At 48.1% G+C, this 23700-nt stretch overlaps 1 protein-coding gene across 1 annotated transcript in view; it reads right to left on the bottom strand.

Annotated features, from left to right (window-relative positions):
• The window catches only part of LOC146194235 (TWiK family of potassium channels protein 7-like), a 230266-nt gene that overhangs the window by 2248 nt on the left and 204318 nt on the right, over nt 1–23700 (bottom strand). The window lies entirely within an intron of this gene.

Raw genomic sequence — 23700 nt, 5'->3', positions numbered from 1 at the left:
TTAAAAGGCATTTGAAGGAATTTTAGGGTAGCTCATGCAGCTCCCAAGAGATCTCCATCCCTTCAGCAGCATGAACAACGTCTGCTGGTTCAATGGCCTCTCATAGCGTACAAATAACGACGACTTGAGTCATTTAGGGGAAGGAAACCGAAGAAGGGGTGAAGCAGAAGGGATGTAGTGAGAAAGAGCGGAAGAAGGAAAGTGTGGGCACGTTGCATTACGAAAACGCAACTTCAAGCGTAACTTTTCCATGGAGGACCTGCTCAACCCAGTGTAAGCAGCTGAGAATCTAATTTTAACAACACTGTAGTCGCATAAACACATTGTACACTTGTCGATACGGCAGCCTATAGTAGGAGGATACATTTCAGTTTTTCCATGGTACGAAGCCAACTGGTTTCACAACTAGGCGCTCGAACGTTTCGCGTGCCTTGTTATGCGCGATATTGGGATAGAAAATGTGTGCCATTACGCAGTCGTCTAATGCGTGCCGTCAGTGTTTTTATGTGACCGCATTTGACGCACTTTTCCGGTACAATCCCAAACCGGAGGAGGCGTATTTTCCTTGCAAGACCCAACGCGCCAGCGATATCCCCTATGATATCGCGTAGATCGGGGCGGCCTTCCACTTGAGGTCACGCATTTTGCAGGACCGGTGGAAGCCCTGCCATACACAACGTCTAACATAACCACGATGGGGCCACATATTTCTAGTCCTCACCGACGAACACTTCGTTAAGCTGTGCGGCGTAGTATGACGAGGGTGTGACTGCTGATGGCGCACTGTGGGAAGGTGGTGGCAGGAAACTACCTACATGATCTGCCTGGTCTACGAGGCTCTTCACCAATTTGGCGCATCATCTGTAAAATGTTAGCAAGCATCACGCAGTCACGCGGAAGACGAAGGTGGGCTCACAAATCTTGCTCAATTTTTCCTTTACAGAACCAGCCAAACCTCAAACTGTGTAGTTGTGTGAAGTGTGAAGAGCGACGCGTGCACAAAATATGTCCCTCATGGACAAGGGGAACCAGCTTCTGTCACGTGCGTGGAGAGACGCCGCTTGCAGCTAAGCACGTCCGGAAGAGTGTCAGCAGAATACCCTAAACATAGCACCTGACATGTCATAAAAGTGCAAAGTGACGTCATCCGTATCTGCCGTAACCTTCACTTCGAAGTAGTACAGACAGGGGAACCATTCGGCGACGCTCGTGACAACGGCTGTTGCATAGCTCAAAGACTTCCTATTGGAGGCTGAAATTTCTATTGATAGAAGCTTAGCAACATTCCGTCAGTCCGCGTCGTGCACACTGCTCTCTGCGTCTTGAAACCACTCTGAAACAGACTGAGTAATACAAAATGTTTATAGCGAGCTCTTTCAGATTTGTCCGAAAAAAATCGCGGTTAAATTCGGCATCCAAGGAGCCGACACCTGTACAGCAGCACTCCGCGATAATGTGCCGAAACGTACGGGGCGAGTGGTAAGCCTAAATCCTCGTATCAAAGGTCAAGCGACATACTACAACCTGACCACACATCGGTTTCCGAGATCTGAACAAAGCGAAACCCATGCAGTGATGACGTGTTTGCCCTTGGTGGCAAGAAGACGTGCTTTCCCAGTTCATTAGGCTACCGACCAGTTGAAATGGCTAATGACATGCTTTCGACAATGTCGTATTCGCGCATGCCTGAGTTGCACCCCGTTTTATACGCGGTCTTCGACATCAAGACGTTCTGAGAAGCTTTTGCACACTTTTGCACGCATTACGACAATGGTGCTAACTTCACTACACATGTGGCACGGACATAAAGGAAATATCTGTGAGGATGGAACCAGCAATTTTCACACCGAGCAAGTGTGCAAGATACGAGGTCACATTGTCTGTTTGAATGCCTCCAGCATTAGGACCCTCGTACTGGAAAAAAAAGTCTACATGTTCGCCTAAAACCTAAAAGTGAAGGGTGGGAGCCGCATTTTCAAATGGCGAAAGGTGCAGCTCAGGCAGTCCGCTGAGGCAGCTACCGTCAAATAGAAAGCTCGAGAGAACGCGTGAGCGCTCATTATAGTGGCTTCTGCGTCCTTCGTGGAAGCTTATAAGAGCGGTTAGAATAGCGTTTGCAGTTTAAATTGTTTTGATATATCACAGACATCATTTGTCATTTGCGCCAGTAGATACCAGGCTGCCTATTCGGAAAATTTTTATTATAACAAGTGCTAGGGCGAGACAATTAAACAAACTTAAACATCGTTGCATTTTATTATTTTTGACCACCAAATAATACCACCTCACCAGATAATTACATTTCCTGCCACGGATGTATCTCAGGTCGCTTTCTGAGCTGCTCAATTTGTACTTCAAATCATCGTTTAAACACTTGCAATCCAGGCGGGAGGTTGATGCACTGCTTGCACCTGATGGTTTGGAAATATACATGGGAAAGCGATGACAGGCTGTCGCACCGTAATTCCAGACCGAATAGGGAGAGTGACGAAATGCGTGTCACACAACAATCGGTCGCACCGTCCGCACTGTCAGTGGCCGCTCCGTCCTAAGGCAACGAGGTCGCCTCGCTAATCGCATTGATCGCCTACGCTTATTTTAGGCCACTATGTAGGCAGTGCTGACGTGAACTCCCCCTGCCTCCCCACTAACACGAATACCAACTGCAAGTACCCCGTTTTTTCCACATCAACTGTCACCGCATGCAACTCTACCCAGAGTTGTCGTAAAGTGCCGTCGTTTTTTCAAAGTGGTGATAATTAATTTCCTTTGAAATAACCCCCTGTCCCATTCTGGCAGCTTGCTCTGATCTTACTCTCTCCTTAGCAGCTCTTTCTAGCTGCTTGAATTCGGTGAGTTCTCCGTCATAGTCGCACTACGTACTGAGAAGAATGTGCAAACGCTTCATTAAGAGATAAAGTGATACGAAGCGCATCACGAAAACCAGATCACAAAGTTACAAGAAGCAAGCAGATGCATACAATCATAGAAGCAAGAAGAAGAAGCAAGTGTTCGACGCCTACGAACCCAAGGGATGACTCCGCTTAAAGGGTATTCTCAGCAACGGCCTTTGGAGAGAAAGCTTCACTGCGGCATGTAAAGCCAAGGGCACTATGCCGGGAGCAGGCCACAACTGCGTCTTCCTCCCTTCTTCTGGCTTCCTGTCGTCTTCCGGTTCTTTTTGCTTCTTGTCTTCTTGTTATTGGCGTCTTCCGAAACTTCTTGCTCCATTTGACCGGCTTCTGCCTACATATATAAAAAGCTTTACCACACGTAACCTTCAGTAATGAAGCTTACATACGAAGTTTAATTAAGCTAAGCCATCTGCAATTTTTCTTACCTATAAACAGTGCCAGTTTTCTTCGCAAGAACTTCGCTTGGTGCTGTGAAAAGTATCCATAATTTTGAGGAACCTTTTTCACAAACAGATTTCGCTAAAATGCGATTTGCTTTGTGCATTTTATACGTGAATGGTCTCAATGGGAGGGTATTCCAAGAAAATGTGCTGGCGTTACCACATGTCGGTCGCGATTGTGGCCCATGCAGGAAGCACCTGATCAATGTATAAGAACAAAGGTGATCGAAACTTGGGCAGCTCTGATCAGAACACGCCAATCCAAAATTACGTCCATTTGTTGTCAATATCTATTGAAAGAGCATATTTTAGCTGTTTTGGGAAGTTACTGCGTTCTGGAGATACACGCTGCCACGAGTCGAACAGCATTTTTGCGAGGCAAGAGAGGTAGCACACGTCTGTCACCATCTCCTTCTGGTCATGCAACCATTCTGTGTCGCGAAGGTTATGCTGTGCCTCCATTCACTCCATCGCGTACCAAAAAAAGGGCCAAAAAACAGTACAATTATTGAATTACGGCGCGCATTTTCGTACAACTTGTGTGGTAAACGGTAACGGGGTAGTTGCCGGCCCTTTTTTGCTAATCTCGTACCGATCGTATCTCGCACCGCTGTCTTTGGGGGAGGGGGGGGGGGGCGCAGCAGCCATTGCGGAACCGAGTGGGCCTCAATAACAGATATGTTAATCGGTCTATGCTCATACGCGACCCTGCTTCGGGAGCTAAAAACTACGCACTCGCTCGAGGAGATAACTGAATTAGGGATTGCACAGAGTAGCTGTAGTAAAAGGTCTCACTGGAGAACTGTCCCCACCTGCATGGAAATTTGTGAAACATTTCCTTGGTGTTCATCTTGTGGAGAGAGAAAACAGCCGCGAAAATGGCCTGCCTCGGCTTCGCGTCAGTGACCCAGGCCGTTAAAAAACCCTCATCTTTATTAGGTACTTGATTTCGTACGGCAGCGCCGCAGCAGCGAACTTGCCCTGGCCGCTTTCTGCTTGAACTACAGGGTAAGGCGGAATGCTTTTTGCTTTTGCAGGGAACGCGTCCAAACACCGCCGAAAACAGGCACCACGGCACCGAAGCGCATGCGCAGTTGCGTACAGCAACAGTGACGTCACCTGCACCGACAGGCGGAGCAAGTACGCGCTGCGACGGCGCTCACTCGCGAGATGTATCGTTACAGTCCAGTAAGTGAGTCGGATGGCTCCTAAGCGGCCGAGTGATTCCGCACCAAGCGGTTCGTACAGACGCAGGAAGGCGGAAGATCAATGAACGAATGCATTGATCCAGGAACTAAGGAGAGAGATACGGACGCAATCGTTCTTGCAGGTGCAATGCTTCGCAGCTGCCGAACAGCAACTGGACTTCCTGACATTACGTTTGGCAGGAGATGCCTTTCACGTGAAGGTGATATCAGAATCAGCCTGACCCTTGCATTCACGTTATCTCTAGGCCACGCAGGCACTTTTATACGGCTCGGGAGCTTAAGCTACCGCGTCATCGCGAAGGTGGGAGTGAAAAAAGAGAAATAAGTGCCGTAGTGGAGGGCTTTGGACCACCGCGCGATTTGGCTTTCGCTTCATCGCACTTAAGTGATCCCCCGTCAAATTTCAAAGCGAAAGCCTTTAAGCGCTCGAGGTCTGTCAAACGCTGAAACAAGTGCCGAGGGGCTTCCTGACATTGCGTTTGGCACAACTCGGTCCTTCCATTAGGAGGGTGATAGCGCAATCGTTATCCCACGGTTAAAGCGGGACTTTATATGTTGGCTGGTAGCTTACGTCATCACGAAGGTGGGAGTCAAAGCAGAAAGTGCTGCTGTACTGGAGTGCTACGGAGCACCGCGCGATAGAGACTTTCGCCTCATCGCAGTTTAGTGACGCGAAGTACCCCCTAGAATTCTTTTTATCTCAGAGGCTGCGAACCAGCGCTCTTTGAAAACAGTGTTTGCGGCGATCGTTTCTCAGGACCTGAAGCGGTGCGCAGCGAAGAGTCTATCAGTTAATCATAATTTCCCGCTTTTGAAAGCACCACTAAAACACGTTCCAACCAGCCTCTTTGTAAGACGGGGAACCGAACAAACCAAAAATGAGAAACTCCACTAGCGAAGAGCGCCGGCTTTGCATGCGTCTCTATGCGTCTGTTCCCACTCCTCCTCATTCTCCACCTACACCTCCGCGTGCACGTGCGGCCGCGCCTGGCACGCGCCCCCGCTCAGGCGGGCTGCCCAGACTCCGCAGACGGACGTACGCTGTGCGGCCGTGGCTGCGCGCGTAGCTTTTGCCGCTTCTCTCCGCTCCGTGAGGAACCGAGCTCTGGCGTCGTTAAGAAAACTGCAGCCACTGCTACGGCCGCTCGATGGAAGCGCACTGGGTGCGGCCTGCTGCGTCGCGCCTCCGTCAATGGGCAAGCGCGTCCTTGGGGAGTTTACAGTTCCGTCCGCTATTTCTGGCGAGGACGCCACTGTTCGGGGACACGTCGCCGCCGGGATCGCCGGCTCTGAGCGCGCGGTTTGCTTCCTTTCTGGACGCGTTCGCCTTGCATATGCGTGGTCAACTAACTTTGTTTTGTGTGCACGTGTGCAAGCACGTTAACGTTGAGACGGGACGCGTTTGTTTTTTAAGACGAAAGCCGTTCTAGGCTCATGGAGTGAAAATCTGTGCGCAGCAGCTGTGGCTGTAATCTGTGTGTCGCATCTGTGCGCTGGTGTGTCAGTCGCAAAAAGCGGACATGCAAGGAGGGAAATTAAGAATGAAAATGATTGATAGTGATAGGTAATCAATAAAAGTTATAAATAAGCATTGATAGAGGTAATGACTGCTATGCTACGGGTAATAATTATTCATAATGATTCAAGTGATTTGTAATGGCCCCAGTATGTCAAACTACGACATTGTAATGACCGCAACTGATTAGAAATGAGTAAAAATGCTTAGCGGTGTGTAGTAATGACTATAATCGCTAGGCATGACTCATCATTACTGCTAATGACTGCGAAATGACCAATATGTCAAACGACGACTTGTAATGGACCACTACTGATTCTAAATAAGTAACCTGCTTAGTTATGAGTGGTAAGGACTACAATGACTACGCAGGTACAGTCATCATGACTAGGAAACGACCAATATATAAAACCACGAGTTGAAATGACTGCAACTGTGGCAACCGATGAGAGGCAAACGATAAGAGAAGGGTAGGTTTTCGCCGTCCTCCACTTAAGAGACATCTAAGAGACCCTCTAAATTTATCTTTTGGGCTCGCTTCAGCCAAAGGCAGCAGCGAGGAGTGGAAATGCTTCCTTTGGAATAAAAGCGGCGCTGAGGTTAAAAAGTCCAGATGCTGAAGCATAATCCAAGCTGCGTTGAATTTGCTACAAGGGCAGATTGGACTCGTTGGTGATTAATTATATGTTAACAGCGCAAAAACGTAACGGGAGCACAGGAGAAGACGGCACAACTGCGCTAAGTGTGTCGTCCTTTTTTCCTGTGTTCCCGTCATGTTGCTTAACTAATTTAGTTACCAGGGAGCTGGCCAGTGAACTAGGATATTTAACGATGTGTGAAGTAGATGAACACAATAAGGTAGCACTAGAAGATTTTCTCGCAGGTTATGTTACGAGGACATATATAAAAAAAGGTACGATTGTTTTTTTTTTTTCATATAAGCATACAATTTGTTCTAAATTTTTTCGCTAGTCTGAGTGGCCTTGCAAGCAAAGTAGGCTGTGCCTGCAACATTTGTTTATACTCTTTAGACTGTTTGAGCCGATACGATAAACTGAAAAGCCCCCTTCCAAAGAAAATCCGGCGCACGCTCTGCCGGCGGAAAGTCGGAAAAATACCTCTCTGGCAAGAGGCCCTTTTGCTGCTGATATGGCCAGATACCTTTTGCTCAGTGAGAATACATGACATGTTCAATGTGGCAGGCGCTGCCAATCCAGAGAAAGTCAATACGATGTAAGGGTGAAATGGGCATTGAAAGTGGGACCCATAGATCCCAAGTCAGGCACACTATACTCCTATAGGGCACGTTCGTACAGCTTCGGTAAAGAGCTGTGCTTTATATACTTATGTGTAGGGTGCTATTTCATATAAGGCGGTGCCTTAAGGCTGTAGTATAATGAAATGCGACTGAGGGAGTAATTAAGAGATACGGTGAATAAGCAGGTAGAAAAGTGCGGGTACGCTAACGAGGCTCCGCAAAGAGACTTAAGAACACAAAGTTTTGTTTATCACTACCAAGTTGTTGAAAGTTATCCAAGTCTATGCACCGACCACTAGTGCTGAAGAAGCTGATGTTAAGAGGTTTTATGCGGACCTACAATGCCTTTTAGACCGAACCCCATCATCAGACGTCGTTTTTCTCATAGGAGACTGTAATGCTAAGGTCGAGAGTGAATAAATATCCGGAATTAGGCAAGTTCGTTCTTGGCGAGCCAAATGAAGCTGGGCAGAGGCTAGTAGAATTGTGTCAAGAAAACAACCTGCCCATAGCGAATACTCATTTTCAACAGCACAAGAGGCGCCTGTACACATGGACTTCACCGGACGGTCTGTACAGGAATCAGATCGATTATATTCTTTGCCGGCAGAGATAGAGAAGCGCTATACAAGCAGTAAAACCAAGGCCTGGGGCCGATTATGGCACCGATCATCAGCTTCTTGTTGCCAAAATTAAGCTTCGTTTAAGGAAAACGCAGAAACCTAGAAGGCCTTTCAGGTATGATCTGGATAAAATTCCATTAGAATATGCTGTGGAAGTGAGGAATCTATTTCAAGGATTAGATCTAGAAGACAGAGAGCCCGAAGAGATGTGGACTTATATTCGTCATATAATACAAGAAGTTGCTACTAAGGTAGTTCCAAAGCAAAAGAAATGCAAGAAAGCAAACTGGTTATTTGAAGAGGCTTTGGAAATAGCTGAGGAAAGGAGGATGGCAAAAGTTATGGGGGAAAGAGAAAGATACAAGGTTCTCAATGCGGATTTTCAGAAAATAGCAAGGAGAGATAAGAATGTCTTCCAGACATACAGTGCCAAGCAGTTGAGGACAACAGCCAATTAAGGAACACAAGACCTCTGTATAAGACAATCAAAAATATCTAAGGAAGCTTCTGTGCTAAGCTGGGCGTGATAAAGGACAAACGAGGCAAGGACTCACTGAAGCCTCAGAGATAAAGAAGAGGTGGCAGGAATACACAGAAGAACTGTACAAGAAGGACCCGAATGTGCAAACCCAACATAAGACGGTTGAGATTACTGATCTCGAGCCGGGCATCCTGAAGAGTGAAGTTGAATGGACCTTAGCCAGCCTTGCTAAGAACAAAGCTAGCGAAATTGTTGGCATTCCAGCTGAGTTGCTTCAAAACCTCAACCATGACGCTGTTAACATTCTGTATACATTATGTCAGAAGATTTGGACAACCCTGCAGTGTCCACAGGATTGGAGGAGGTCAGTTTACATCCCCATTCCAAAGAAAGGCAGTGCCAAAGATTGTTCCAACTACCGCACGATCGCGCTTATTTCGCATGCTAGCAAGGTGATGTTGAAAATCCTCCAAGGTAGGCGCAGCAGTATGTGGATCGGGAGCTTCCGGACGTGCAAGCTGGGTTTCGCAAGGGCAGAGGAACTAGAGACCAAATTGCCAACCTTCGCTGGATCATGTAAAAAGCAAGAGAGTTCCAGAAACCCGTTTACTTCTGCTTTATTGATTATGCGAAAGCGTTTGACTGCGTAGATCACAGCAGATTGTGGCAAGCTCTCCAAGCGATGGGAGTTCCAATTCACCTCATCTGTCTCTTCAGGAAGCTGTATGAAGGGCAAGAGGCCCTTACTGATAGGTTTCCAATTGAGAAAGGAGTGAGGCAAGGTTGCATACTGTCGCCCTGCCAATTTAACCTATATGCAGAGTGCATCATGAGGAAGGCCGGTCTGGACGAGTCTTCAGCTGGAATGAAGATTGCTGGAAAACGTTTCGACAATCTTAGATATGCGGATGATACCACTTTAATGGCAGAAAGTGAAGTGGAACTCAATAGACTTCTGATGCGCGTACAAGAAGAGAGGGAGAAGTTTGGGCTTACTGGACATTAAAAAGACAAAGGTCATGGCGTCTTGCCCTATCAAGTCCTGGAGCATCAATGGACAAGAAGTGGAAGCTGTGACAGATTTTCTCTTCTTGGGCTCCAAGATTACCTCGGAAGGAGACTGCAGCCATGAAATTAGGAGACGCCTGCTTCTGGGAAAGAGAGCAATGGTTAGCCTTGACCACCTAGTAAAGAGCAGAGACATTAGTCTGCCAACCAAGATCCGTATAACTCGTGCTATGGTCTTTCCAGTTGCGATGTTAGATGCGAGAGTTGGACTGTGAAAAAGGCTGACCACCGAAGAATTGACGCGTTTGAATTGTGGTGCTGGCGAAGACTCTTGAGAGTTCCTTGGACTGCCAGATGATCAAATCAGTCGATATTGTCGACCATAAACCCTGATTGCTCATTGGAGGGTCCAATTCTAAAGCTGAAGCTCCGCTACTTTGGTCATCTGATGAGAAGAGAGGAGTCGCTGGAGAAAGATTTGATGTTGGGAAAGGTTGAGGGTCGCCGGAGAAGGGGTATGCAGCGAACGCGATGGTTAGATGGCATCCTCGAGGCACTAAAGATGAAGTTATGTGATATTAGAAAGATAGTGAGAGACCGGAAAGCTGTACGAAGTTGTTGCCTAATTTATGCGATATTTGGTAATGGTTTTGAGGCGGCATGTCAGTCGTGCAAGAGCCTGTTGTAGGAAATATGACTCAAATGGACCAGTTACAAGTTAATGAAAACCAAGGACAATGAAGACGAAGTACCCCGCAAAGGAAGAAATCGAGCTTTGACAGCTTACGAGCACCTTCATTAACAGGATAATGAAGTTTGAATAGGTCTGGCGAAGTAACAAGCTGAGTAAACGTTTTGTTTCAGCATTGTTTTCTCACTGTACGCAGTGCCTGCAGCTAATCTATGAAAACAATGATCGTGCCCATGCTGAGGAGCTATGCAAGATATCGGTAAGTTGCTGCAGCCACCGATAGCGAGCTGCGCTGGAAATGTCAACTCAATAGTGGAGCCGCGTTTATGGCTTTGGCATAAACCTCTCTCAATAAAGGTTTTCCGTCTGCTATTGGCAATTTTCTTCCTTTTTTGTGTGTGTGGCCATTTAATAAGCTTACTCGGCTGCTCACTGAATCTTCTGCAGTCGCGCTCTGAAACGTGAACATTCTTGTGATCGCAGGCAAGAATTAGATTCACAACAGAAAACCTCGATGCGCGTTCTTCCATTGAAAATTACAAACCATCAAATTTATATGGGTTTGCGAGCAGCCAATAAAAATAGTAATAAAAACTTTCTGCGCATATACGTAGCACCTTGAGACAGGCCGGCACTATGAAGCGCGCTTACTTTGTCCGGTCATGCAAAATGCGGGACGCCATGACGGATAGCGTTCTGGCGTACAAAGTTTAAGGTCTCCAACTAATTCGAATATACCAGGTTATCATCTAGATTTTACCTAATAAACACCTTCATATTTTCACCGTAACATTTCTCAGAATGAGATAGATAGGTTGGGTACCTGTCGCATTTTCACAGAGGTTGCTCACAGTAGGAAATGATTTTTTATTGTATAGCGCTAGCAGTTTCGAGCAGGTTGACATCAATTTGTGCATAAAAGCTGTATGAAAATGACATACGGAATTCGCGACATAGTGATTTAAGTGGTTATGAATTAGGCTACCATGGCAGCTGAACAGCTTCGAATTGTTCACAGCCGGGTGACATTTTCATTTGACAAACAACTTGATCCGAATGCAACATCACGGCAATGCGAGCAGTCCAATCGAGTGGCCGTGAACCACCATCACATAAGTTTTTCGGGGTACACTCTAGTATACATCCTTGCCAAGCAAGCGCTAAGTGCTGACATGCTCACACTAAGACATGACAGTATATACGAATTCGTGTTGCCAAATTGTATGAAGCGGAGATCTTATATCCTTAGAATAACAGGCTCCTACCAACGCCGACACCTCACTCAAAGCGCAGCCACGCGCAGCTCTCTTCGCGGCTATCCCCGAGTGGTGGCGCCGCGGCGGCGGCGACGGGAAGTAGGCGCCTCCCACCGGTTTCGGGCGACGCAGCAGGCCGCATCTAGTGCGCTTCCATCGAGCGGCCGTGCCACGGCCTGTCTCGAGGGAGAGCGCGCTTCTCTTCTCTTACGGCCTCAACAATGGGGTCTGTTTCCACCGTCCGCTGCACCTCGGTGGGGTCGCCGCCGCCCCACTGATGCGCCTCTGCTATCGCCGCTCACGCGTAAGGGAAACGTACGTGCGCTCGCTCCGCCCGCATCAGTTGCAATCCGCAGGTCCTGTCATTTCACCCCTTATGGTTTATACAAAGACGCCGCATTCAGCGTCTAAGATTTATCTTGTACGAGGATTAAAATAGTCAATAATCCGCGCACGCGCGCCTTCGTCAGGACGGCCGCGCACGGTTGAATATGAACCTTCGGGTACACTTACCTCAACACTTTTCGCCCCTGAATGTACCAGGCTATGCAGTGTGCCTTTGAACGCTGTACGTAGGTGCAGGGCGACCTGACGCAAAGGCATGGCAAACTGATAGGTGGAGATTTTGTCAACCGCTGCCGTCTTTGTTCAGAGCGAAAGATGACCGGCGAAAATTCATGGTGCGTCTCAGATTCAGAGTAAGGAACAAAAATTTGCGCATACAGTTAAAATTTCAGTTGTCTGGTGGAGTGGGTTGTCCTAGCTTCGTTCAAAACATATCAGTCTGTTGAAAGACCGAAGATGTATATGTAGTTTCGAGAGACGCACACGTATGACAGGCGTAGTATGTTTAATACATAGATAAAAAGCAACTTTTATTCAAGGAAACGGGCATAAACAGTGATGCATAATTGAAAAGATCGGAAAAAACTACAAAATCGTCCTTCAAAGTTCACATTGTACTGCATATTCATCAAAATGCGACCTGCGGCTAGAAAATGTAGTCTCAAAATATTCCTGCACTGCTTGTGCACATAAGGAGTTGGAGTCTCGTTCCTGTCTGTCACTTTCGCGGGATAATTAATTGGCAAGAAGGATTCTGAAAAATTTTTCAAATATCAAAGAAGCGGCCTAAATTATAGCATGGATGTTCTCAAATATTTCCGGGCAACTCAGTGGTGAATTCTCAAGTGCTGATTGAATCAGGATATTAAGTACTTTGAGAACATTTGTGTGTAGTAGGTGCACGGCAGATTTTCAAAAAATAAATAAATAAAGATATAGCATGTCCAACAGGGCAACAAGCTCTGGTTTCGGATAATGTATTCCACTAGAATATTGTCCTCGTAGAAGAATGTACATGGGACTGCCTCTTTCACTAGTTTGAAGAAGAACAGCAAAATTGTGCCACACCCGAAGTTGATTACCTTAACGGTATATCCAGTGACGTAAAGGTAAACCGGAATATGTGACAGTGGGTAATGGGGTGGCAGGAGATGTCACTTCCTTTAGTGCCTCGGTTACTAATTGCGGCACAGCAGAAAAGATTTTTTTTTTGCCATCGCCGCAAGGTCCCTTGATTTCGCTCTCAGATGAAACACCCGTCTTGACAATGAAGTCAAGTGCCGCCAGCTGTTACGTCCCTCGCATCTAGCATGTGGTTCCCTTCCGCACTTTAGCCTTACTCCCCCGAAGAGAGCCTCAATGGGTTGCTATATAGGGCTTGAAATGAGTCTTCAGTGAGATTATCCTCCTTTAAGGCTTTAGAATGTGGTTTTCTATGTGGGCATAGGCCACCAACCACAGTGGGTTCGAGCGTCGCGCGAACCGAAGCCCCGATCAGCCGTCACCACGCGCACACTGAAACACCGCAGCGCGCACTAAACCTCCACCGGGAGGAGAGCACTGCGCTGCAAGGACACAAGCCTCCAAGTTTACAAAGGAGACGTTTATTGGAACGCCATCCTCCAGCGGCACACACACACGCACACGCACATACACATATATGCAAACGCACATACACACACGTACTCAGTCACCGTGTCCCGGGAGCGCGCGAGGAGCAAGGCTCCCCTGCGCGCGCGAAGTGACACGGAGTGCGCGCCGCAAGCACGCAAGGGCGTGCTGTGATCTCTCTCTCGTGGTAACCTTTGAAAGAGAGTGGGCAACCACCGCAAGGTACGCCTGTCACGGATCGTTGGATCACGATCGACAGGCTCGAGCTGCGCTCTCAGGTACGACCCGGAGCGGACGAACTCCAGTACGCACTGATCTGCGCGGACAAAGGCCGGCAGACTAGAACAGTAGCGTACACACCTTGCGATGTCTCGGAGGGGTCTCTCATGGGCCCCGCTCGGAGGGTCGCGCGAGCGCGGCCGTCGAAGCGGTGCCGTGTTCCCGCCAAAAGGCGCCAATGAGAACAGCCACTGGGACGCCAGGGCGGAGCTGTGGCCGAGCGACAATGACAAGTCGTCCGAACATCTCTCCGCCGCCTCAGGCGGGAGAAAGGGAAAGAGGAGAACAACAGGCAAGCGGACGGCAGCCGCGCAAAGGGCAGCCGCAGCAAGCCCGAATCCCACGAGAAGTTTATTGTATACTTCTTGCAGGTGAATTCATTTGTAAGCCCCTGCATCGAGTATCACCTGCGTCATTTATTGGCCTCTTTTTACCACTTCCAGCACAAGTGGTGTCATGAATATGAAACCATTTTTTATTGTTTTCATAAGCTTAATATCATGTAAAAATTTCATTAACACAATGTTTATTTGCAAAATTAAGTGATGTTTATAATAAAACACATTTTCTAATATATAAATTATAGTAACATTTAAAACTCAACCCTACAATGTTTGCTTTGACTTTTATACTAATAATATAATTCATGTAAGCACTTTGCAATTTACATCACATATTTATGAAATTATTTTCATCTTCGGTGCTACATGGATGGTTTCGCATCTAGCGCTGAAAGACGGTTTTGCTGTCGCAGACGAGATGCTGTCATGTTAGCCTTGAAGAAGATTCGATGTGATCACTGCTCATTCAGTTTTTTTTTTTGTTAATTCCGATTCTTGTACAGGCTTGGGAAAAATTCATACTAAAATGGATGAAAGTGGCTACCATGCAGCAATGTATGTTACACACTTGTCGAAAGTTTGCTGAGCGACCGTGTTTTAATATAAAGACTCCGTTCACGTGTGTGTTACGTTGACGACATGACGCCGCAGCATCTACTTTCTGTGTTATTTCATTTCGGGGCTGCACTCACCACGGAATCCACGAGCGACAGCGCGTAACCAGGCAAAAGCCACCCGCCACCGCTGAAGCAGACGCGGAGCGAACAGTGAGCAGGTTGCGCCCCTTGCTGCGGCGGAGAGCTTAACTCAAGGAAAAACGTTCCCATTGTTCCCGCGGCGATTGAGAAGGCCCTAAGAAAGAGCGCGCTCTCTCCCTCGAGACCGGCCCTGCTTTAACTTGGGCCTCGGATGGATGGATGGAATATAGGAGCGTCCCCTTTGAAAGGGGGTGGTAGCAGTAGCTAACATGCTCATTTTTCTCCCTATATCTTAATTATTGATTTAGATTGGTTAACTAAACCATCATTCTTTTTATTACATTTTTATTTCTACATTACTAGCATTATGTCACTTCTCTGCTCTTAAGCCACCAATCTTCCAATCGTTTTTTGCTAGTTTCCACCGCCGGTTTATTCACCCAGCCACTGGTATCTCTAAACCCCAGAGCTTCAGGAACAGTGACTGCGCCTGCATCAATTTCGGGATGGATACCATTACATTCGAGTATAATATGGTCAATTGTTCGGTGGCGACCCTGCTCGAGATCGAGCAGGGTCGCCACCTAGCGGCATCCGGTGTGGATGCGTTTTCGCGTCGCGTGCCAGCCCGCAGCGATTTAAGTGAGCGCGTGCGGCGTGTACAAAAGTACTTTTTGTTTCTTTCACGGTTCCTGCGCGTTTTTACTTACTTATCTACCCCCTGCAAAAAGAAATATTGTTACGAGGAAGATCTCCAATCCGAAAGCTCTCCGCACATCTAGCGTTATTGAGGGCACCGATTTCACAACATTCAGCGTCGTCGTCTTCTCGGAGTCTGTTGCACTTTTTGATCCTCACCACGAGCAGAGAATACAGTTAAGTAACACTACCCCCCCGGGGGAAAAGCACAGTCCCGGTGCGGTCTATGTTAGCGAAATAGAACGTTGATAATAGGGCTTTAGACGGGACACATGCACTATTTCGGAGGTTGGAGCTGTGGACGGGGACTTCAGAAACACAGATTCAACTTCGTAGGTGACGTCGGTCACGGGGCGCAAAACACGGTAAGTGTAACGGGGCAAACGTTCTTCACACAAGCCCACTCGACGGCACGGGAGCCACAGCAAAACGAGCGATCCAGGAGTGTACTGTACATCACGGTGGCGGCTGTCGTACCAGAACTTTTGGGAGTCTTGGGATGCAGAGAGCCTGGCATGAGCTATCCGGCGGGCATCATGAGCGCGGGTGACGGCATCACTGGTGTAAGTACTGGTGGCGTCTGCCGCGGGTAGGGAGGTGTCGAAGACTAGTAACGGGTGTCGGCCAATTAATAAATAAAATGGGGAGTATCCAGCGGTAGAATGGACAGATGAATTGTAGGCGAATGTCACAAAGGGGAGATGAACGTCCCAATCTCGATGGTCGTCAGACACATACATGGCCAGCATGTCTGTGAGGGTACGGTTTAGACGTTCCGTGAGGCCGTTGATCTGGGGGTGATAGGCGGTGGTGAATTTGTGGCGGACGGAGCACGAACGGAGAATTTCGTCAACCACTCGCGACAGGAAACAGCGGCCACGGTCAGTTAGTAGTTCACGAGGAGCACCATGATGAAGAATCACTTTTTCTAGAAGGAAGTCAGCGACGTCTGTGGCGCAGCTGGTCGGGATAGCTCGGGTAATAGCGTACCGGGTAGCGTAATCGGTCGCACCGGTTTTCTCCACCTGTACCGACATAATCTCCGACAACGTCAATGCCCTTAGCCCACCTCGTTCCTCGTCTCCTTCATCGCTTTTGGCTGCCTTCGACAAATCCGTCGACAGCGCACTCGCTCCAGATCAACGCGCCTAGCTCCTTGACTTGCTGAACCGATTCCGAGCTTTCTTTGACATCCAGCAGCCATCCTTGCGTCAGATATCAATTGCTGCCCACCACATCTATACTGGTACGCACGTCAAATTACGTCAACATCCTTATCGTGTATCAGCCTCAGAGCGGCGCATTATTGATAAGCAAGTCGACGAGATGCTCAGTAGAGGTGTCATTTAGCTTTCCAGTAGCCCTTGGGCGTCCCCGGTCGTTTTAGTCAGGAAGAAATACGGGTCTATTCGATTCTGTGTGGACTACCGCCGCTTTAATGCGATCACACAAAAGGACGTCCATCCGCTACCACGCATAGACCACGCGCTGGACGCTTTGCATGGAGCGCAATTTTTTTCAATCGATTTACGATCTGACTACGGGCAAGTTCCGATAGCTGAGGACGATCACTCCAAGACAGTTTTTGCCACTCCTGACATTCTCTATGAGTTCAACGTCATGCCGATTGGCCTGTGTAACGCGCCCGCTACCTTTGAACGCCTGATGGACAATATTCTCTGTGGTTTGAAGTGGGAACATTTCTCTGCTACTTGGATGATGTCGCATTTTCATCCGACTTCGCGACCCACCGAACTCGCCTTAAAACTGTCTTGCAATGTTTTAGCGACGCCGGTCTGCAGCTAAATCTGAAAAAAAATGCCATTTCGGCGCTCGTCAACTCACTATTTTAGGGCATTCAGTGTCCAAGGATGGCACCCTTCCTGATCCATCTAAACTCCGCGCTGTCACCGAGTTCCCGAAGCCAACATCTATCAAGCAACTACGCAGCTTTATAGGCTTATGTTCCTATTTTAGGCGTTTCGTTTGGAACTTTGAGGCCATCATTGCCCCTCTCACTCGACATCTCAGCGCTCAGAAATATCTTTCTGCCTGGTCGCCAGCTTGCCGTACTGCTTTTACAAAATTGCGCACAATACTTACCTCACCCCCAGTATTGCGCCATTTTGACCCGGCTGCTCCTACTGAAGTGCACATCGATGCTAGCGACGGTGGCCTCGGCGCTGTTCATGCCCAACGAAAACCCGGTGTTGATGAATACGTTGCGGCGTACGCAAGTCGAACGATGACCAACGCCGAGACCAACTACTCGGTGACAGAAAAGAAATGCTTGGCCACTGTTTGGGCGCTTCAGAAATTTCGGCCATACTTATATGGGCGCCCATTCGATGTTGTTACGGACCAGCACGCTTTGTGTTGGTTGTCTTCACTAAAAGACCACACCTGCCGTTTCGCCCGCTGGTCGCTTAGACTACAAGAGTATGATATCCGAGTCATCCATCATGCACTCCGACGCAGACGCTTTATCTCGCTCGCCGGTGCCGCCTGACACTCCGTTGTCCACTGCCTCCAGCTCCGTCTTGTCTTCCCTGTCTATCGACAATATGCCATCAGAACAACGCAAGGATCCATGGCTAACATCACTAATCGATCTTCTTACGAACTCGTCACTTTCACCGGCTCCTCGCGCCCTTCGTCATCAAGCTCAGAATTCAGCTCGCCCTTCGTGACCGTCTCCTCTATCGACGCAATTAGATGCCAGATGGCCGTCTCACCACCTCCGTAGTGATATCTGGGCATCCTACCATAAAAATCCAGTGTGGCCATGTGGGTGTATTTAAGACTTATGAACGGTTGCGACAGCGCTTTTACTGGCGCGGTATGTATACATTCGTCAGTATGTGAGTTCGTGCATCGATTTTTATGGACCTCTGCCGTACGCACCTGAAGCGAATTCGGAGACAGCAGCACTTCAGGATGCCAACGGACCCAATATCGCGTCCGTTCTTCTTCATCATTTCACTCTGCGGCACGCCCCCCCCCCCCCCCCCCCTCCCGTGAACTTCTAAGTGATCGAACCAAACCTTTTCTATCCGAGGTTGTCGAAGCGCTCCTACGCAAACGTCAGACCATCCACCAGACAAACAGGGCGTACCATCCTCAAATCAAAGGCCTTGCAGAGCTTTTCAAACGCACACTAAGTGACATATGTCCAAGCACATCGCCGCCGATCACTCCGATTGGGACAATATTCTCCCATTTATAACTATGCCTACAAGAGGCTACAACACTACCGTTCAAGCAACTACCGGATTCTCGCCATTTTTTTTTTTCTGTTGTACAGGCTTGAACTCGACGCTATCCTCCCCTACCGTCCTGATATCTGACAGTATGCATCGCATTCCGCAGCCGCCCGGCACGCTGAAGAATGTCGCAAGCTAGCTCGCTCGCTTATACTTCGGACGAGCAAGCCCAGAATAAAGCGAACAGCGACAGGAGCCACTCTGTCCACCAATTCTCTCCCGGTGCTCACGTACGGCTCTGGGTCCCATCGACATCACCAGGTCTGACCAGCCAGTTTACTGCCAAGTACCACGGACCCTATTTAGTGCTCCAACAGACTTCTCCCATCAATTACCTTGCTGAACCGCTGGCCGCTTCCACCGACCTTCGCCGCCGTGGGCGTGAGATCGTTCATGTCGACCGTTTGAAGCGTTATTACGATCCCGCTATCATTTCGTCTCCTTGAGTCGCCACGGTGCGGAGGCCAGATTGTAAAGAAGAAGTTCCGATTAAGCGGGCAGATCGCTGAGAAAGAAGAATGGACGAGCTGTCTACAAGTTAAGCCACCACCGCTCCGGTCGTGCTCGCTACCAGTGCGTGGATCCCCGCTTACATCTCGACCTTACAAATATTTGACAACCTTAAGGCATCCTCTACTGCTCGTGTTGACTGCATAACTGCTAAATTGCTGAAAAGTACTAAAATGTACTCATTCCTTGCCCTAACTAAAATATTTCAGCAATCATTCGACAAAGGTGAAATACCGGGCGACTGGAAGACAGGTAAGGTGGTTCCCGTGTATAAATCTGGAAATAAACACTCGCCTTTTAACCACCGACCCATATCTATTATCAGAATTCCATGCACAATCTTCGAGCGCATGCGCTTTTAACTTATCTTGAATCTAGCTCGTTTCTTCCTCCCTCTCAGCACGGTTTCAGGAAGTCCTATTCATGAGAAACACAGGTACTCGTATTCAACTTCACGCAATTTCGGACCGTCGCCCTATCGCAGAATGTATTTTCCTTGATTTCGCAAAGGCATTTGATAAAGTTTCTCATATTTTGTTAGCAAAACTGCGCACGATAAGATTAGATACTAATGTTCTGAAATGGCTCGAAGTTTTTCTTACTTACTGTCAACAATTCGTTACCGTCAACAACGTTATTTCGATCTCTCACCCTGTTCTTTCCGGCTTACCGTCTTGGGACCCCTGCTTTTCCTTATTTTTGTCAACGACATACTCAGTAATCTTTCATCTCCTGTCCATATTTTTGCTGATGATTGCATTCTTTCTGGGGAAAAAAAATGATAGGAATTCAGTCTGCCCTAAACAACAAACTTGGAATATGCTGTCAAGAGCAAACTTATGCACATTACTAGTGTGACTAGTGATTTTCCCTCATATACTCAAAACGGTGTGTTACTTGAACAGGTAGAACGAGAGGAAGAAGATAGTTTACACGGTATGAAGAAGCACTGAACAAGGATAAAAGGGGTACGCCTCAGTTCGCAGGTCGAGCCCACGTTTCGACTTGTCTTCGTATGGGCCTTTTACTTGATGCTCGTCCGCGGTTAGTGTTAGTTTGGCCATTTGGTCGTTACGTTCATCGACGTTTTGGCCCAGACTGAGGCGTAAACCATTTACCCTTGAACCAGTTACGATATATGAATTTCTATTATGTCTAACCTTAGCTGGAACGCGCACATTGAGCATATTAGTAACAAAGCTAATCGCATGCTAAGATACCTGAAACGTAACTTTCACGCAGCCTCAACTAACGTCAGACTTTTACTATGCACTACACTCGCATGCTCACAGCCATAGAATATGCTTCATCAATCTGGAACCCTCGTGTAAATAGCTTTATTGACCTACTGCAAATCACGCAAAATAAATCAGCGCGCTCTCTGACATTCAGCGCACATCAGGTGTAACTGCCATGAAGAATACATTCGGCCTAACTTCACTTGCATCACGACGAAAAATTGCACGCCTGTGTCTCTTTCATAAAATGTTAAATCATGAGTCCATTCGCAACGAGTTACCTTCCCCCCCAAATATATTTCACGCTGCACTGATCACACACTTACCGTAGACATTTTTACATGCAACACTTGAGATTGTTTTGGATTCTTTTATTCCTCGCACGTCATATGACAGGAAACACCTCCTTTCTTCAATTACCACAATTCCTGAAGCTGCATTGTTTCGGTCTGCTGTTACAGTCATTATTGTCTAATACAGTTTTTAGCGTCTGTTATATTTTTCATCTCTTATTCCAATGGTTACGCATGTTTTGGTAGCTTACTCTCATTTTCCTTTGTATTAGCCGTATTTTATGCATTACCCGCTCCCTCCTGTAATGCACAATTGCCTTGAAGGTACAATAAATAAAAAAAAAAAATCTTCCAATCACGTTTTTTTGCCAGCTGCCACCGCAGGTTCATTCACCCGACCACTGGCATCTCTAAACCGCTCGGGAAGAGTGACAGTGCCTGCTTCGACTTCCCGATGCATGGCATCTCATTCGAGTATAAGATTGTTTCTATGGATTCACCACCTTCCTGGTTAAATTTCCTTTTATAGCTGCGTGTTCTAAGGCACACTGCTCTAGCCTCAAAAAGTAGGCCACTGCCTCTTGAGTTATCAAAGATCTGCATTTTCCACTTTCGGTATAATTCTACACTACAACAAGCATTTGTACAGTTTTTACCTTCTGTGTTTTTCACCTGTTGCTTAACACTCTTTATTTCTCCGTCTTTGTGACTAGCACACTTAATAGTTAGTTTCCTAGTTCTTTTTCTCCATTGTGAGTCAACGCTTTTTAGGTGTAGGTATTTACTTTACCTTTACTACTTTATACTTTAGCTCTAATATTTAGCTGCCCACCTGTTACTGTCAAATTTCCTCAGGCGTTCCTCATATAATATTTTACTCTGAGCTTTCCATAATCCGAAAGATGCCCAGCCCATATCTCCCTGTACTGCCTCATTTGTAGTTTTGCCATGGGCACCTAGTGCTAATCGTCCTATGGCTCTCTGATTTATTTCTAATGTCGACTGTACCTCTCATTTTAGGCATAAAACCGCATTTCCGAAACTAAGTTCGGGCACAATCATTCCTTTCCAAATACCCCTCAAAACCTAATACCTGTTGTATCCGAACAATGCCCTATGCTTCATTACCCCGGCATTCCTTCGCCCTTTGGCCCTAAGTGATTGCTCATGCTTTCCAATGTATGCCAATCCTTCGTTTACCCATACCCCCAGATATTTATATTCTGCCACTCTTTGTATGTAGACCCTGATCAATTGACCCGTCGAAAATCATCAGACCCGACATAACAGCGCTAAACCTGAAGCCTAGGGCGTCCCCTTCGTTTCCGCCATACTTAGTTAGAGTTTGCGAGTCTTACTGGCTATCTGTTACCAGCACAATATTGTAGCGTGTGCAAGGCAGCCGCTAGGCGGCTGCTCATTGAGAGTCTCGTGCGCGGACTTAAAGATGTGGCCCAGTGGCGTTCGATTAGAAGAAGCTGAAGTTGGCTGCTGTCTCTCGGTCGTCTCGGTGCTCTAGACCTGCTCTCCTGTGCCTGCTAGATCAACCCCCCCCCCCATTAAAAACCAGCCTTCTGGTTACGGGCCTAAACGGCTACTTGACACTGGTGGAGTTGAGGCCTTGAACTTCATGTCTCGGGCATCTCGCAGCCGCTCATCGAGTCTCAACCGGCTTCCGCTCATGTCTACACCCGTTCATCGCTGCAGCAGTCGCCTCCGCGGTCTGGCGCCGGAATTCGCTCTTCTACCTGAACCAGCGCCAGCAGACCAGCCGTTCGAGACTTCTGCAATGGCCCAGGCAAGTCAGCATCAGTTGCTGCTTCAGCAGCCTCGTATGCCCCCCAGTTTTCATGGCGGTACTGGGGAAGATGTCGACTGGATCGACCAGTGCGAGCGAGTGGCGCAGTTCAATCAGTGGAGCTCTGCTCAGAAGTTGCGCAATGTATATTATGCGCTTGCGGACTGCGCAAAACGTGGTATGAGAATAGGGAGGCCAGTGATCAAAGGTGATATTCTTTTCGCCAGCAGTTGCGGGAAACCTTTGCCAGCCACGACCGCCGTGATCGCACACGCCGCCTCCTAGAAACTCGTGTGCAACTACTTAATGAGAGCGTGGCCATGTTGCCAAGGACGTAACCCGTCTTTGCCGACGGGCTGATCCCGACATGACGGAATCAGCGAAGTTGCGCCACCTGATGTAGGGTGTAAAAGAACCCCTCTTTGCTGGTCTGGTTCGCAGTCCACCTCAAACCGTCGCAGACTTCCTCAATGAAGCTACCCTCATTGAGCGAGCCCTGCAGCAACGATGCTGGCGCATGAAGTCTGCCTGTGGTCAGCCCTTCAGCAGTGTGGCCACATTGAACGGGTCCACTGAAGATCACTCTCTGCGTGAGCTGATCCGCGAGGTAGTTTGCGAGGAGCTCCTCAATTTTAATCTTGGAGCGCCTAATCCGACTGCCGCGGCTGTCACCGAAGCCGTACGTGAAGAAATCCGTCAAAAATTTTCACCGCCTGAGTCACTGTTGGAGCCACGTTCTATGAACTACGCAGCGGCAATTCGTCGGCCTGCAGTGCCTCCTGCGCAACAGCTTCGTTTCAAATCACAGCCGCCGCCCACTCTGCAGTCACCGTTCTACCATCTTCCCACCAGCCGCCATCCCAGCAGAGCCTCCTCAAAGAGCCGCCCGCTCCTCAGCCGCTATTCTACCAGCCTTCCTACCAGCCGCCATCCCAGCACAGCCCCGTCATGCAGCAACCGGTTCGGAAGGCAGACGTCTGGCGCACTCCTCGCCAAAGGCTGCTGCGCTACCACTGTGGAGAACCCGGCCACTTGTACCGTCGTTCCCCATACCATGAACTCGGTCTTCGGGGCTTTGCTCGTGGTTCCATGCGTCCCCGGGTCGGCGAACGCCCTCCAGAAATTGAAGAATACCTATCAACCCGTGCAACCTCTTCGAGCGACCGGTCTTCACCCGTGCGCTACTCGTCACCCGGCCGCCGTGGTTTTAATGATGTGCCGAGGCGCCG

This window comes from Amblyomma maculatum, chromosome 3 (assembly GCF_055883805.1).
Source record: "Amblyomma maculatum isolate TAMU_Amacu chromosome 3, ASM5588380v1, whole genome shotgun sequence".
Lineage (NCBI taxonomy): Eukaryota > Metazoa > Arthropoda > Arachnida > Ixodida > Ixodidae > Amblyomma > Amblyomma maculatum.
The sequence above is the reverse complement of the archived record's forward strand: the minus strand, read 5'-3'. Positions and strand labels throughout refer to the sequence as shown.